At 50.7% G+C, this 13,616-nt stretch overlaps 1 long non-coding RNA gene across 1 annotated transcript; it reads left to right on the forward strand.

Annotated features, from left to right (window-relative positions):
* Positions 1 to 12,559: 12,559 nt before the first annotated feature.
* On the forward strand, positions 12,560 to 13,616 carry LOC135387445 (uncharacterized). Its single transcript, XR_010421117.1, has 2 exons — positions 12,560 to 12,955; positions 13,436 to 13,616. It is a non-coding gene; the product is annotated as an uncharacterized LOC135387445 (long non-coding RNA).

Raw genomic sequence — 13,616 nt, forward strand, 5'->3', positions numbered from 1 at the left:
TTCTCTTCGTGCAACGTGTACGCACGCAACATGTCTTCCCCCGAACCTTTTCGTTTCCGTCATCCCTTTCGCTGTATCTTAAGCGGCCCCTCCATGTGCGGCAAATCTACGTTCGTTGCTAACGTGTTGAGGAACCTGAACGACGTGGTGGACAAGCCTCCGTCACAAATATTCTACGTGCAGAAATATGCTTCGCCGAGCATGCAGGACGAATTCGGGGACTCCGTAAAATTTACCAAGGAGCTACCGCGAGAGTGGGACACGTCGCGCGCTACGCTGATCGTCGTCGACGATCACATGACCGACGCCGGTTCCTTGAAGGAGGTGACCGATCTTTTCATTCGGGGTTCTCACCACGCCAACGCGTCGATCTTCTTACTCGTTCAAAACATCTTTTTCGACAGTAGCCATTTTAGAACAATATCCTACAACGCCAGTTACGTCGTCCTGTGGCGCACCGTGCGCAGCGTGCACCAGATGGAACATTTCGGCCAACAGCTATTTGGCAGAAAAAGATTGGAGTATTTTCTGGACGCATATAAACAAGCAATGTCGTCGCCCCACGCATATTTACTCGTGGATCTTCACAACTATACGCACGAGGATCACAGGTTGCGTAGCAATATCTTTCCGGGAGAACGTCAATATATCTACGCTCCGAAATGAATCTCCGCCCTCACCTCACTTTACTCAAAGTACTCTCCACTCTACCCCCTCCACGCCGCCGCGACGTCTTGAGACGTTCGTCCTCGTCCGACATGAAACACCTCTCCGAAATTTGCCTCAATGTATTGAACGGAAAGGTGGCTCTAGCTCCAGATACGTTCGCGCGTTTGAAGAAGCACAAACGCTTTTTACGACGGCTCGCCTACAAAAAGATTCACAAGAATCCGCAACGTTTGAAGCGCTATCTGTCTCAGCAGCGAGGACAGGGCGTTCTTTCGTCGGTGGTTCCTCTCCTGCTTTCCGCCGTGTTGAACCTTTTCGCCAATGGCCAAGAGAATTGAAGTGACCACCTCCATCGGAAACATTCTTTCCTCGAAGGAGAGTGACGACGTCAAAGTGAAACTCATACTGCAAGCACTGTATCGTATACTCAAGCAGTACGGATTTGACCCCTACGACAATAAAAACAAGGCGTCCGACGCTACAAATGACTTTGACTATTCGCTCCTCTCTCCAGAGGTGGACGAAGAGGAAGCGGAAAGGGTCGTCTCGGAATTAAAGAAGGTTCTTTCCTGGGATCGCGAGGGTTGTGTCTCCGTGTCGGGCAAGCCCATCAGACACTCCTCCGTTTACGAACTCGTCAATTATTTGTTGCAACGTAAGACGGGAAAGAAACCTTCCTGGTTCCCCAAAGTCTCGAAACTATTGCGTCTGATTTCTCTACCCAAATCTCGCGAGCCTCAACAGCAGCAGCAGCAGCAGCAGGCCTCCATTGCGTGGACGACTTATGGAGGGATATGAGAAACCAGAGGGTGGTTTGGGGGGTGTGGAACGCTATAGAAAAGCGCATCACTTGAGCAAAAAGAAGGCTCTCGCCATTCTCAGAAAGCTGGATGCCTACACGCTTCACCATCCGGTCAGAAGAAAGTTTAATAGGAGACGCATCATCGCGCTCAAGATCAACGACGTGTGGCAAATGGACCTCGCCGATTTTTCAAAATACAAGAGATTCAACGGTGGCTACCGCTACATTCTCGTGGCAATCGATTCCCTCTCCCGCTTTCTGCGCACCCTCCCGCTAAAGACGAAGCGCCCCGCCGAAATGAAAAGGGCCATGATAAGACTTTTTCGGGGAGGTAACGTACCTACACGCATCTTTTGCGACAGAGGCGGGGAATTCTACAACAAGACCGTCAAGGAGTATCTCTCACGAAAGAAGGTACAGATGTATTCTACCTTCTCTCCAGTAATCAAAGCGTCGCAGGCAGAGCGCGTCATACGGACTTTACGCGACAGAATATTCCGTTATTTTAGAGTAACGGGAAAATACCACTTCGTTTCCGCGCTTCCCAAGATCGTGCGCGACTACAACACCACCAAACACAGGACTTTGGGCATCAGCCCGTCCGAAGTCACGCCCGAAAACGAATTGGAGCTGTTCAATAAGATAAATGGGAAGCCCGTCGTACCCTCCGTGAAAAAGAAGCTCAAACTGGGGGATAAAGTGAGGGTCCTACTTCACAGAAAAGGTTTTCATAAGAGCTCGGAAGGGAGTTGGTCGCCTCAGATTTTCACCGTCTCCCGCCTGAGAGACACCTCTCCTCCCGTCGTACACCTGGAAGATTACCGGGGTAAGGAAGTGGACGGATCTTTCTACCCGGAGGAGGTACTCGTCGTAACCCGAGACGCCAATCAGCCTTGGCCAGTAACGAAAGTGCTGAGGAAGAAGCAGGTGAACGGTCAGAGCTTCTCCTTGGTTCGCTGGTTCGGTTACGACAAAGAACACGACAGTTGGGTTCCGAGCAGCGACGTGGTCAAGATTGGGAAATGATGTCGGACATCTACGTCCACCTGCTCTCGAACGCCAGCATGGATAAGTTTCCCTCGAATAAACTCAACGCCTTCACGGTAGCTTTCGATAGTCCGCTTCAGCTCTCGAATCGGTATAAAGTCGGTCTGATGGATCTCAGCATAAGTAACGATTTTTTAAATATCGGCTACGAAAGGCAAGATGCGAAAATCGAGGTTTCTTTCGAGGACACGGTGGAAGCCGGCAGAACTTTTCGTGTCACCTCGGATCTCGAGAGGGATTTGGGAAAAGCCCTTTCGGAATTCGACGTTTCTTTCGCGTACAATAAATCGCGATACGACTTCGTCTTACCCGTGGACGTGAAAGCCGTGGAATTGGACCCTCGGCTCGCGCAAGCGCTCGACGCCTCGCTAGCGTCCCGCGAAGCAGGTCGTGCGGTGAAACCCCCCAAATTGAGCGAACGCGAAGCCACCTCCATCTTATTGGAGCACGCCGCAGCCGCCGTCGCTTTCGGCGACGTCACTCTGAATTCGGAAACCACGTCCCTACGGAACACACTCAACAAGTATTTCCAGACGCACAAGCTGGACGCCTCGCTAGAATTCGCGGATAACGTGTACTCTCTGAAAACGCCGAAAGGGTTGCACGTACCGGAACCCTTTGTCAAGCTGCTACATCTCACACCCGTCGAGGGACACGAAGAAACGCTACGCGTCTCTCTCCCCATAGCGCGTCAATTTTCTTTCACGATCAAGACGAAAATTCCTCGATCTTTGCAAGTACATGTGCCTCCCGGCTATTATGCGACGCCGCAAGCACTTCTAAATGCGATTAATCAGCGCGTAGGCGAACGCGCGCGCTTCAGCTTCGACGGAACCGAACAGAAATGTAAAATTCGGCTTTCCGAGGGCACCTCCACCCTAAGACTTTCCGAGTACCTGGCCGTGCTTTTGGGCTTCGAATCGCGTACCGTGTTCACGGGGGATGAGGATGCTACGAGCTCCGTCGAGGTACTCCTGGAACCCCCGTTTCACAACATAATCGTGTACACGGATATCGTGGAACCCACGTACGTGGGGAGCGGGAAAAAACCGATATTAAAAATACTACCCTTTTATTACGAGAAAGACAAGCACGTCGTCACCTACACGTTAGATAACATCCAGTATTTTAACCTGTCTCAATTCGAAATTCCTTCAGTGACGATCGTTCTCGCGGACGAAACGGGAAGACGTTTGCCGTTGCGGTCCAAAGGCAGAACCAATCTAACGTTGCATTTCAAATATGTACCGTAATTCCCCCAAAATAATTCCCGTGTACACGGGACCCCTTTTCCAACGAGGGGGCGGTGTGTTGAGCAACATATCCAAGTTTATCGTTCCCATCTGGCAGCAAATAAAACCGATCGCCAAGAGAACGTTGAAGCGCTTGGCGCGGAATTTGGCCGATGGCGAAGGAATATCGCGCGCAGTAAAAAAGACGGCCATAGCAACGGGGAGAGACGTGCTGGATTCCATGGAGGGCTCTGGAAACAACAATGGGAAGAAACGCCGCAAACGACAACAAAAGGCGCCGACACACGACGCACCTGCAGATATCTTTGGTACGCCGTGAAGGTCACACATCCGCTGCGCGCGCTCCGTCATGACGTCAACGAAAGGAAAAATACAGACGCCGATCTGTCTAACGAGTGATGTGATGATATTCGAACCCCCTTCCATTCAATACGGCGTGGAAGATACTTCGTACCAACTTTTTTATCCGGTCAACGGAGTAAATAATTCCGTGATCGAGTTTTGTATTCAAAATTTGCAAAGGGCACACTTGGATCTCTACGGCAGTTTCGTGTCTTTGACCGTGCGCATTGTTCGCGACGACGGGGAAGAAATGGACGAGAAAGATGTCGTTTTCCCAATAAACCACCTGTTGAGCGGCATGTTTAAGACGGTCACCGTTTATGCGAACAACAAGCTCGTCAGTTCCAACGAGTTGTACGCCTACAGGAGTATTTTGGACGTCGTGCTTCATTCCACGCCCGCGGCTCAAGAAACAGTGCACGCGGCTGGACTTTATGTCGAGGACGACGAACATTTAAAGGACGATTACGACGTCTCGTCTCGCGGTCCGAAACAACGTTACGAAGCGACGAAGGGTGGAAAATACTTTAACCTGGTCGGTCAGATCAATACCGACCTGTTTCAACAGCCGCGCCTGATGGTACCTGCCGTCGAAATTCGCGTCGTTTTCCTGTTAAACAACGACGAATTTAAACTCGTATCGGTCCCCAAAGACAAGAAAACGTACAATTACGAGGTGGACATTAAAGAAATGACGTTACACTTGAAAAAGGTGACGCTGGCACCTTCCCTATTTTTGGAATACGAGCGGCGGCTTCAGACCACGCCGGCCATCTACGTGTTACGCGGATTGGAAACCAAGGTGCGGAGCTTGAGTGCCGGGAGCTTGGACGCTCACTTTGAAAACGTTTACCCCGAAAGGGTGCCTTCCAAATTATGCGTCGCCCTGCTCGCCACGTCCGACTTTCTCGGCGACATCCAATCGAACCCCTACAAATTCCGTCATTACGACCTGTCTCATTCGATGCTCTCCGTGGACGGCCAGCAAGTGCGAGCCGAGTACGACTTTCAGAACGACCTCGTCAAAATTCCCTACTTTAACTTCTTGCAAGAACTGGGAGAGAAACATTTCAAGTATAGCTACGAGCGATTTAAAACGAACGGGTTCCTTCTCTACTTTAACTTGGACGTGGACAAGTGTTCTTCTCCTTCGCATTTGAACGAGTGGCGAAAAGGAAACGTTCGCCTGCAATTACGCTTCGCTAAAGCCCTTCCACACGCGGTCACCGTCCTCTTGATTTCCGAGTGTCCCAAGCTCATGTACGTCGACAAGGACCGTACGGTCACCTTCCCATAAGAAAAGATGTACGAGAGCGACATCTTGGAACTCGTGTCCCTGAACCCCCTCGCTTCCTCCATGCTGAGAGGCATTTGCGCTTCAAACGAAGCCTTCGTTTTACGCAAGCCCGGTTATTTAATCATCAATACGGAAGAGCGAAGAAGACGCGGGCAGCACTGGGTGCTCTACCTGAAAAACTACGACGGGTCTGCCGTGTTTTTCGACAGCTACGGACTTCCCCCCATCGAAGCAAACCTTCGAAAGACTTTACCTGTAGTGGACGAGTATAACGACAAGTGTATTCAATCGCCTTTTTCGCCTTACTGCGGGCTTTTTTGTATCTACGTAGCCACGCGCATGTCGAAACGCTACAGCTTGAAAAGTTGTGTATCCATGTTTTCCTGTAACCTCGAAGAGAATGACGAAACAATAAAACGTCTCCTCGTGAGCGAACTCGTTTCGTAAAAAATAGACTATTTATTTATTCACGACATACACAAGACCCTTGCGAGACGATCTTCCAACGTGCTGACCCGACGCTCACCGCCGTCGTCGCCGGTCTGCACCGTGACGTCGAGGGATGTGTGGAGAAGCCAGTAGCGACGGACGATAGGTCGGTTGAAACCCGCGTTGATGAGACACGGGTCGACTGTCTCTCCTCGTCTATACTTTTCCAGCAGCTCGAGCTTGTAATCTACGAAACGCTTCATTTTCTTTGCAATCTTCCCACTGACGGTGAACAGACGTAAGGGTATCGTCTTGAGAATCGAGCGAAAGTCTCCCTCGCAGCTATCGCCGTGAATATAATCGCGTAATCGCAGCAAGTCCCGATACATTCGTGTTTGCACAAAGGTGGCAAACCTCTGCTCGGGCGTCATCATCATGACTGAGACGGAATGAGAGTAGACAACCTTTTTTTATTTCTCGTTACACAAGAATTAGGCTCCAGCTTTGGTTTCGTAGCCGGGAAGGCAGCCCAAATACGGACGAAGGCTCGAGTCTAACCAATGGCTGGGGTTTCTCGACCAGAGTCCACCGCAGCGACAGGTAGTCAGTTGATCGCCGATTCGCAAAAAGAAGGTCTTTGGAGGAGGCTTGAAGGTTAGGACCAGGGGTAGATCTCCCGTCAGTAGCCATTCGTAATCTGCAACGAAAGGAGTGTGAGAAACGCGTGTTTTTATATCTCAAACACACACGCACGTACAATCTTCTTCAGTCACAGAGTGACACTGATGGTCCATCTTCTCCATCTTCCTTCAATAGTCGAAGTCCTTCGCAACGTACGTCGAACGGTACCGTCCGACAGCCGAGAAACGGGCGAATCAATCGGTCCGTCCAATGCTTTTGCTCTGAAAAAATGTGAACGATTATAGAACGTATTAAAAAAATAACGAGGAAGCGTACCTTTGGACCACAATCCACCGCAATTGGTGCAGAAGAAGCGGGCCCTGCCAATCTCCCGAAATATGTGAGGCGGGAAAAAACCGACTTCACGCGCAGCAAAAGTGTTGTACACTGGAAACGAAACTCTTCAAACATTTCGACGATGATGATGACGTCATGGGTATTACTTACGAGGATCTACCAAGCTGATCATGATGGAATGACGATCGACCATTCGCTTCGACATTTATAGTAAAGCTTTGCCTCTCACTCTCTATGACGTCATTGAACGTGTTTGAACATGTTAAGACGTGTTTGAACATGGGCGGCGAAGTCGCCCCTGGACACACTCGTTCCTCTCTCACCCTCTCTATGACGTCATTGAACGTGTCTGAACATGTTTGGACGTGTTTAGACACAGGCGACGAAGTCGTCCCTGGACACACTACTTCCTCTCTCTCTCTATGACGTCATTGAACGTGTTTGAACATGTTTGAACGTGTTTGAACATGTTTGAACGTGTTTGAACATGTTGTGACGTGTGTAGACACGAACCCCGCAATACGAAAAACGTCACGCAGTACGAATTAGATTGGTGGTTAGTGTGTCGCGCCCAGTGTAGAAGGATCCTGGGTTCGAATCCCACTCTGGGTCTTCTTGTCGTCATGTACAAGTCGTCCCAGAGTGTTAGCTAGAAATTAGTGTAATGTTTTATTCAACGTCGATGGTATTATTGTCATATGCGACATCGCAAAAAGGCGCGAAAGACGGAAGGCGGGGTGGTCAAAGTACAGACGACACCGTCGCAATGCGAGGAGGAGGAGAGCGGTGTAGCGACTATAAAAGGTGCGCTGGTTCTACGACGATTGACAGGAAGCCCACGAGGGGCATCCATCCACGACACGAGGCGTTTCGTGGACCAAAATGTAAGTTGACCGTCTCTGCTGTGAGAGTGTATTCTATGTATGACATTGTTTTTCAGGAACCAATAGCCGCTGTCACCGCATGACACTGACCACAGGGACTCATCCCATCTCTCTCATCATCCTCATCATTCTCAAGCGTTCCTCAACTGAAGGGAAAAGTGAGCATTGTTTCGTGAGAGGAAATCTCGTACTGATTTTGTTTGACCGCAGTGCCGCGCTGTCTCGTATGTCAGTACGACCCCATCGATGCCATGCTCGTGGCCGTAGAAAGAGAGCACGAAGCTAGAATAGAGAATCTCGGTAATAGCCCAGTCGTCCTTTCAGATGACGACGACAGAGTCAGTAGTTCGCCTTTCGTAATACCTGAAACGGACGACGACGACGACGAATTGCTCATGTGGGAAGGGGATCAGTCGTATGCAGATTTCATTCCTCTGTCTGGTAGGGTTCGAGATGAATCACCAGATGCAAGCCCAGAATTTCGAAACGAAGCTGAGCCTGTCCAGGGTCGTAGAATCGTTGAATTGAGAGAACACGTCGTAGAGAATCATCCCTCCGTCACGGAGAGACGATTCCTTCCTTTTTTTGTCACAGACGAGGCATTTGACGGAACGGCTACTAGGTACACGCTTCTCTGTTCCCCGCACGACGACAACGTCGACGATTTGCGACTCTATCTACCGAGCATAGCTCCAGTAATCACGCGCGTCCTCGAAGCTTATCCCATGCCTTTCAAATTTTGTCTGTGCTCGAAGGCGCTCATGGTTAAGGACGGAGCCGACGGGTTGACTTCGCATCTCCTTCACGTGAACCTTCACATGAGAGTCGTTCATAACCGCCAAGAAATCGAAGGCGCGATAAATGCTGCCATCGCAGAGTCCTCGCAACGCGTTGAAAACTATGCGAGAGAAGGGTCTGGTTTCACCTCGAACGACGTCCAATGTGTCGACTTAAAACTAACGCGCTTAAAACCGAAGCGGATAGGATGCACGATCGAGCTTCCCGAGCTGCTAAAGAGAAAAACAAAGACTCTCACAAACGTCAAACTTCCACCGAATCACGAAAACGAGTGTTTCAAGTATAGCGTGCTGGCACTCTTACATCCTTTGAGGAGCAAACCAAACCTGCATGTAAGATACCACAAGTACATGAATCCTTCCCATCCGGAGACGCGCGTAACGTACTGGCCGCCCTGCTTCCCAGTCACTTACGAAGACATTACCCTGTGGGAGAGAAAAAACAAAATCTCCGTCTACATCTACGTGTTCGACGAGCAGACGAGTTCGATATCTACCGGACGGGTTCCCTGCACGCTCTATAAGGATAAAGTCCACCTGCTCGAGGTTAGGGAGCATTTCTATGGGATCCGAAAATTTAGCACTTTCATGGGACGAAGTGACTACTTTTATTGCGAGAAATGCACGTCCGGTTACGGAACGAGAGAGGCATTGCAGCAACACGAACGTCTGTGTCGAGACGTAAACGAAGTGATTCTCGAAATGCCAAAAGCGGGGGAGTGTGTCTCCTTCAACAAGATACAGTACATGCATCCCTACCCCTATTTCGCGGTGTTGGACACGGAGAGCATACTGGAAAAAGGACGCGCTCGTGAAGGACGCCTCGAGTGTGCACAGGATGAGCTCGTACAGCATTGTGCTAGTGAGAAGTTGTGATGGGAAAATAATGGACGTAGATGGCTATTTGGGACCCAACGCGGCAGAGAAATGCTTGCTCTCGCTCAAGCGATTTAGTGATCAAATCGATAGGTTGAACAGTTGTCCCGCGCCGTTGGTCATGAGTATGGAAGACCACTTTCGGCACGCGAGCGCTACGCACTGCGAATTTTGTGGAATCGAATTTAACCGACATACGCGGAAGGTGTCGCATCACGACCACACCCGTTTCGTAGACCCGGTTCCTCGAATTTTGTCGCGACGCTGTGTGATACGTGTAACCTTACGTGTCGTAACACCAAAGAACTCGTCGTGTGCGTGCACAACCTGCAGTACGATTTGAGCTCCCTTCTCCGCCATATGCACGTTCTAAATCTGGGCGAACCGTGGATCTTAGCTTCGAGCTCGGAAAAGATAAGAGGGTTCAACATTGGCGATCTCCATTTCCGCGATACCACGCAGTTTTTCAACCTCTCCTTGTCGAACCTGGTGGAAACCCTGCTCGCCAGCGGTGGTGAAAGCGCGTTTCATTGTACCCGTCAAATGTTTGGTGACCGTTTCCGACGGCTCCTCAGAAGGGCATTTACCCGTACACCTTCGTCGACAGTTTCGAAGCGTACAATTTGCCCGCACTACCGCCAAAGGAAGCTTTCAAAAGCGACCTGAACGACCAAGAGATCACGGACGAGGACTATCAGTACGCCCTCGAGATTTTCGAATTGTTCGAATGTAAGAACCTCGGCGGTTACACGCGTCTCTACGTCACGCTCGACGCCTGTCAGCTCTGCGACGTCGTACTGTATTTCAGGAAGATTGCGCTAGAGACGGATGGGTTAGATATCCTACGCACAGTGTCCCTCGCCAGTTACGCGTGGAGCAGCGCTCTGAAGCTCACCAAAGTCAAACTCGAGCTCATGAGCGATCGCGAGATGTACGAAACGATCGAGAAGGGAATCAGGGGAGGCATTTGTAACAGCTTCCACAGATACTGTCGGGCTAATCACGAGGGGTGCGACGATTACGATCCCCAGCAAGAAAAGACTTTTATCCAGTACCTCGACGTGAACAGTTTGTACCCGTACGCGATGACTTTCCATCTCCCGACAGGTGGTTTTGAGTGGGTCGATCCTTCGAGGTGGAGCGAGATCGATTTTCTCAACATTCCTCACGATTCGGAAGTGGGTTACGTATATGTGGTAGACTTGTTGTATCCCGAAGAACTGCACGCGCTCACCAGGGATTTTCCCCTGGCACCCGAACACAGGTGCGTGGACGAGAACGAACTCTCCCCCTACCAACGCCACCTGAAAGATGCGTTGTCGCTGAACGCCCCTCCCACCAAGAAACTCTTGCTGACGTGCTATGACAAAGAACGCTACGTCGTTCATTATGCATTGCTCGCTCTGTACGTGAGGTTGGGCATGAAAATAAAACGTGTTCACAGCATCCTCTCGTTCCGCCAAGACAACTTTTTGCGAACCTTCGTGCAGAGGAACGTCGCGTTGAGGAATGCCGCGTCACGAAATTCGAGCGACTTCTGTACAAAACCATGTCGAATAGTACGTTCGGTAAGACGATACAAAATGTGAGACGGATGAAAAAGTATGCCCTAGCCTACGACAAAGAAAGCGCGCTCCGAAAAGCTAGCTCCGTCGACAGTCAGCATTTTCACATTCTGAGTGATAAGTGCATCTTGTACGAGATGAAACAACGCCGCATCAAATGCACGCACCCCCTTTACGTGGGCTTTGCCATTCTTGAAATATCCAAAGTCCGAATGTACAGCTTCATCTACGAGTCGCTCTTTTCTCGCTTGACATGTCCAGTGCAATTGATCTATAGCGACACGGACAGCGTAATTTTTTCTCTCACGTGTGAAAGCCTGGAAGAGCAGCTGATGAAGATTGAGAGTGAGTTAGATCTGTCTTCCTATCCGACGGACCACCCACTTTTCAACGACGAGCACGCGAATCAGATGGGGTACTTCAAAGACGAGACGGGGGGCGGAGTTATTCAGGAAGTCGTAGCCATCCGAGCGAAAATGTACAGCATTCTCTTGGCTGGGACACACAAACAGATCGCGAGAGCCAAAGGAGTTAAGAAAGACGTGGTGAGGAAACATTTATTGCACGAAGTGTACCGAGATTCTCTGTTCAATGAAAAGGCGGTCTCTCAGAAGCAGTGCACCATCCAGAGTATAAAGCAAACGATGTACACCATTTCGAGACTCAAGAAGAGCTTGGTCCCCTACGACGACAAACGCTATCTCGTGGATGCCGTACACTCCTTCCCTTATGGGAGCTGCGAATACGGTAAGCTTTCCTAGTATTTTGACGCGTATAGGATTACGATAGTACTCCCTCTTTGTGCAGCACCGGAAAACCCGGAAGAGAGCCCGAGACCGTCGACGTCAGGCATCGAGTAACCGCGGAACAAAGAGCTGCACGCGCATGTAATCGAGAATAAAAGTTCTAGTCGAGACATCCCTCTCTCTCTCTCTCTCTCGCAGACAGGAGCAGCACGGGACATCGTGGCAGTGTGGTAGCGGAATGGGTGTACGAAAAGAATGACCATTCCGTCATCGTGCTGACGCAGTGACCCGCGCAATGACGACGCTGCGATGAAGATACCCCATATCCTTTCTCTTGAGGCAAGTCAGGGAGGGTGCAGGCATCTATCGACCAAGTCCTTTGTATGTATTCAATAAAGATGTTTCAGTGAAAGAACACACAGAGTCTCGTCAAAGTTATTCGGTCTGTTTAATGCGTTGCATGTCAATAACCAAGCGGTATTTCAATAAATCAGTGACAAAGTTGACGATGTAGACTGCTTGCAAATGTCGCTGCTTCCGCAGGGCGTGCTTAATATGAGCGATGGCACGAGCGAGAAGGTCCACGATGTCTGCAGCGATGTAGTTGAATTCTGCGTTGGCCAAGCTCACAAATTCGCTCATCAGTCCCAGGGGTCCGTCAGGAACCGTTATGCAGACGTTCTTGTAACGGGCGTAAATTCGACGCACCATCTCCTGCAGCGGCCCCGGCGAGATCTCTCCTATATTGCCAAAGCCTACCATGTCTATCACGTAGCGAAAAGCAGTGATGACGAGCTCGTTGCGGGGACTTTCGCCGTTGAAACATTCCTTCTCCACTTCTTCCCAAGAAGCGTGGGTACGGGAACAATTTTGTAAAGAGTGGTAGCTGAACATCTTCACGTAGTGATGACGCGAGCGCGGTGCGCGCTGCCTTTATAGAGATAAACGCGCGCGCGCAAAGAACGGAGAATGAAAGCGAAACTGAAAAGCCACCCGTCGCCGCTAGGAGCGCGCGCGCAGCAGCAGAGAGCCGAAACCGAAAACACCCGCGGCCGGCGCAGGGGGCGCTAGGAGCGCGCGCGCGCGCATGCGCGGACGGGTGGAGCAGAGGGCGCGCGCGCGTCGCCTCTCTCAGTTTCTCTCGGACCGTCGCGGAAGACGGACGTGCGCTCCGCGCGCTCGCTCAGTTGCTGGCTGGATCTCGTAGGGAGCAGACGTATGTTCTCCGCGCTCGCTCAGTTTCTGCCTGGAAGTTGCCGCGGGGGAAAAGGTGAGTGAGTGATTTGACGCGCTCCTTTTCTCGTATGTTTGCCGTGTTTAGCGGTGACCGCGCTCGTGTTAAGCCTTTTCTCGCATGTTTAGACTTGTTTTGCGGTGTCCAAGCCTGTTGACGCATGTTTAGCGATGTGTGGTTCCCGCCTTGTGTTAGCTGCATAGTGTTGTGGTTAGGGCTAAGCGATCGCCCCCGTAAGCCTCTTTCCTCGTATGTTTGCCGTGTTTAGCGGTGACCGCGCTCGTGTTAAGCCTTTTCTCGCATGTTTAGCGATGTGTGGTTCCCGCCTTGTGTTAGCTGCGTAGTGTTGTGGTTAGGCCTAAGCGATCGTCCCCCCCGTAAGCCTTTTTCCCCGATGTGTACTGTTTTCTGTTTTAGCAGTAGCGGTTAGACCTTTTCTCTCGCATGCCTAGACTTGCTTAGCAGTGCTGTCATTTTTACCCGCCGCTAGTATCTTGTTCTGTCTTTCTCGTCTAGAGCTATGATGGTGGCGCCATCTGGTGTGATGCCTTGCAACTAAGTGGCCACCTGTCGTCGATCTCTGCAACTGCTGGGTGCAAACTACCAACATGGCGGACGCTGGTCACTCGGGTGTTGCGGAGCGGCTTCTTCGCCGCGGCATCGTTGATTTTCGAATAAATTGTTTCTCTCCACTCTA

Source organism: Ornithodoros turicata, chromosome 3, assembly GCF_037126465.1.
Source record: "Ornithodoros turicata isolate Travis chromosome 3, ASM3712646v1, whole genome shotgun sequence".
NCBI lineage: Eukaryota > Metazoa > Arthropoda > Arachnida > Ixodida > Argasidae > Ornithodoros > Ornithodoros turicata.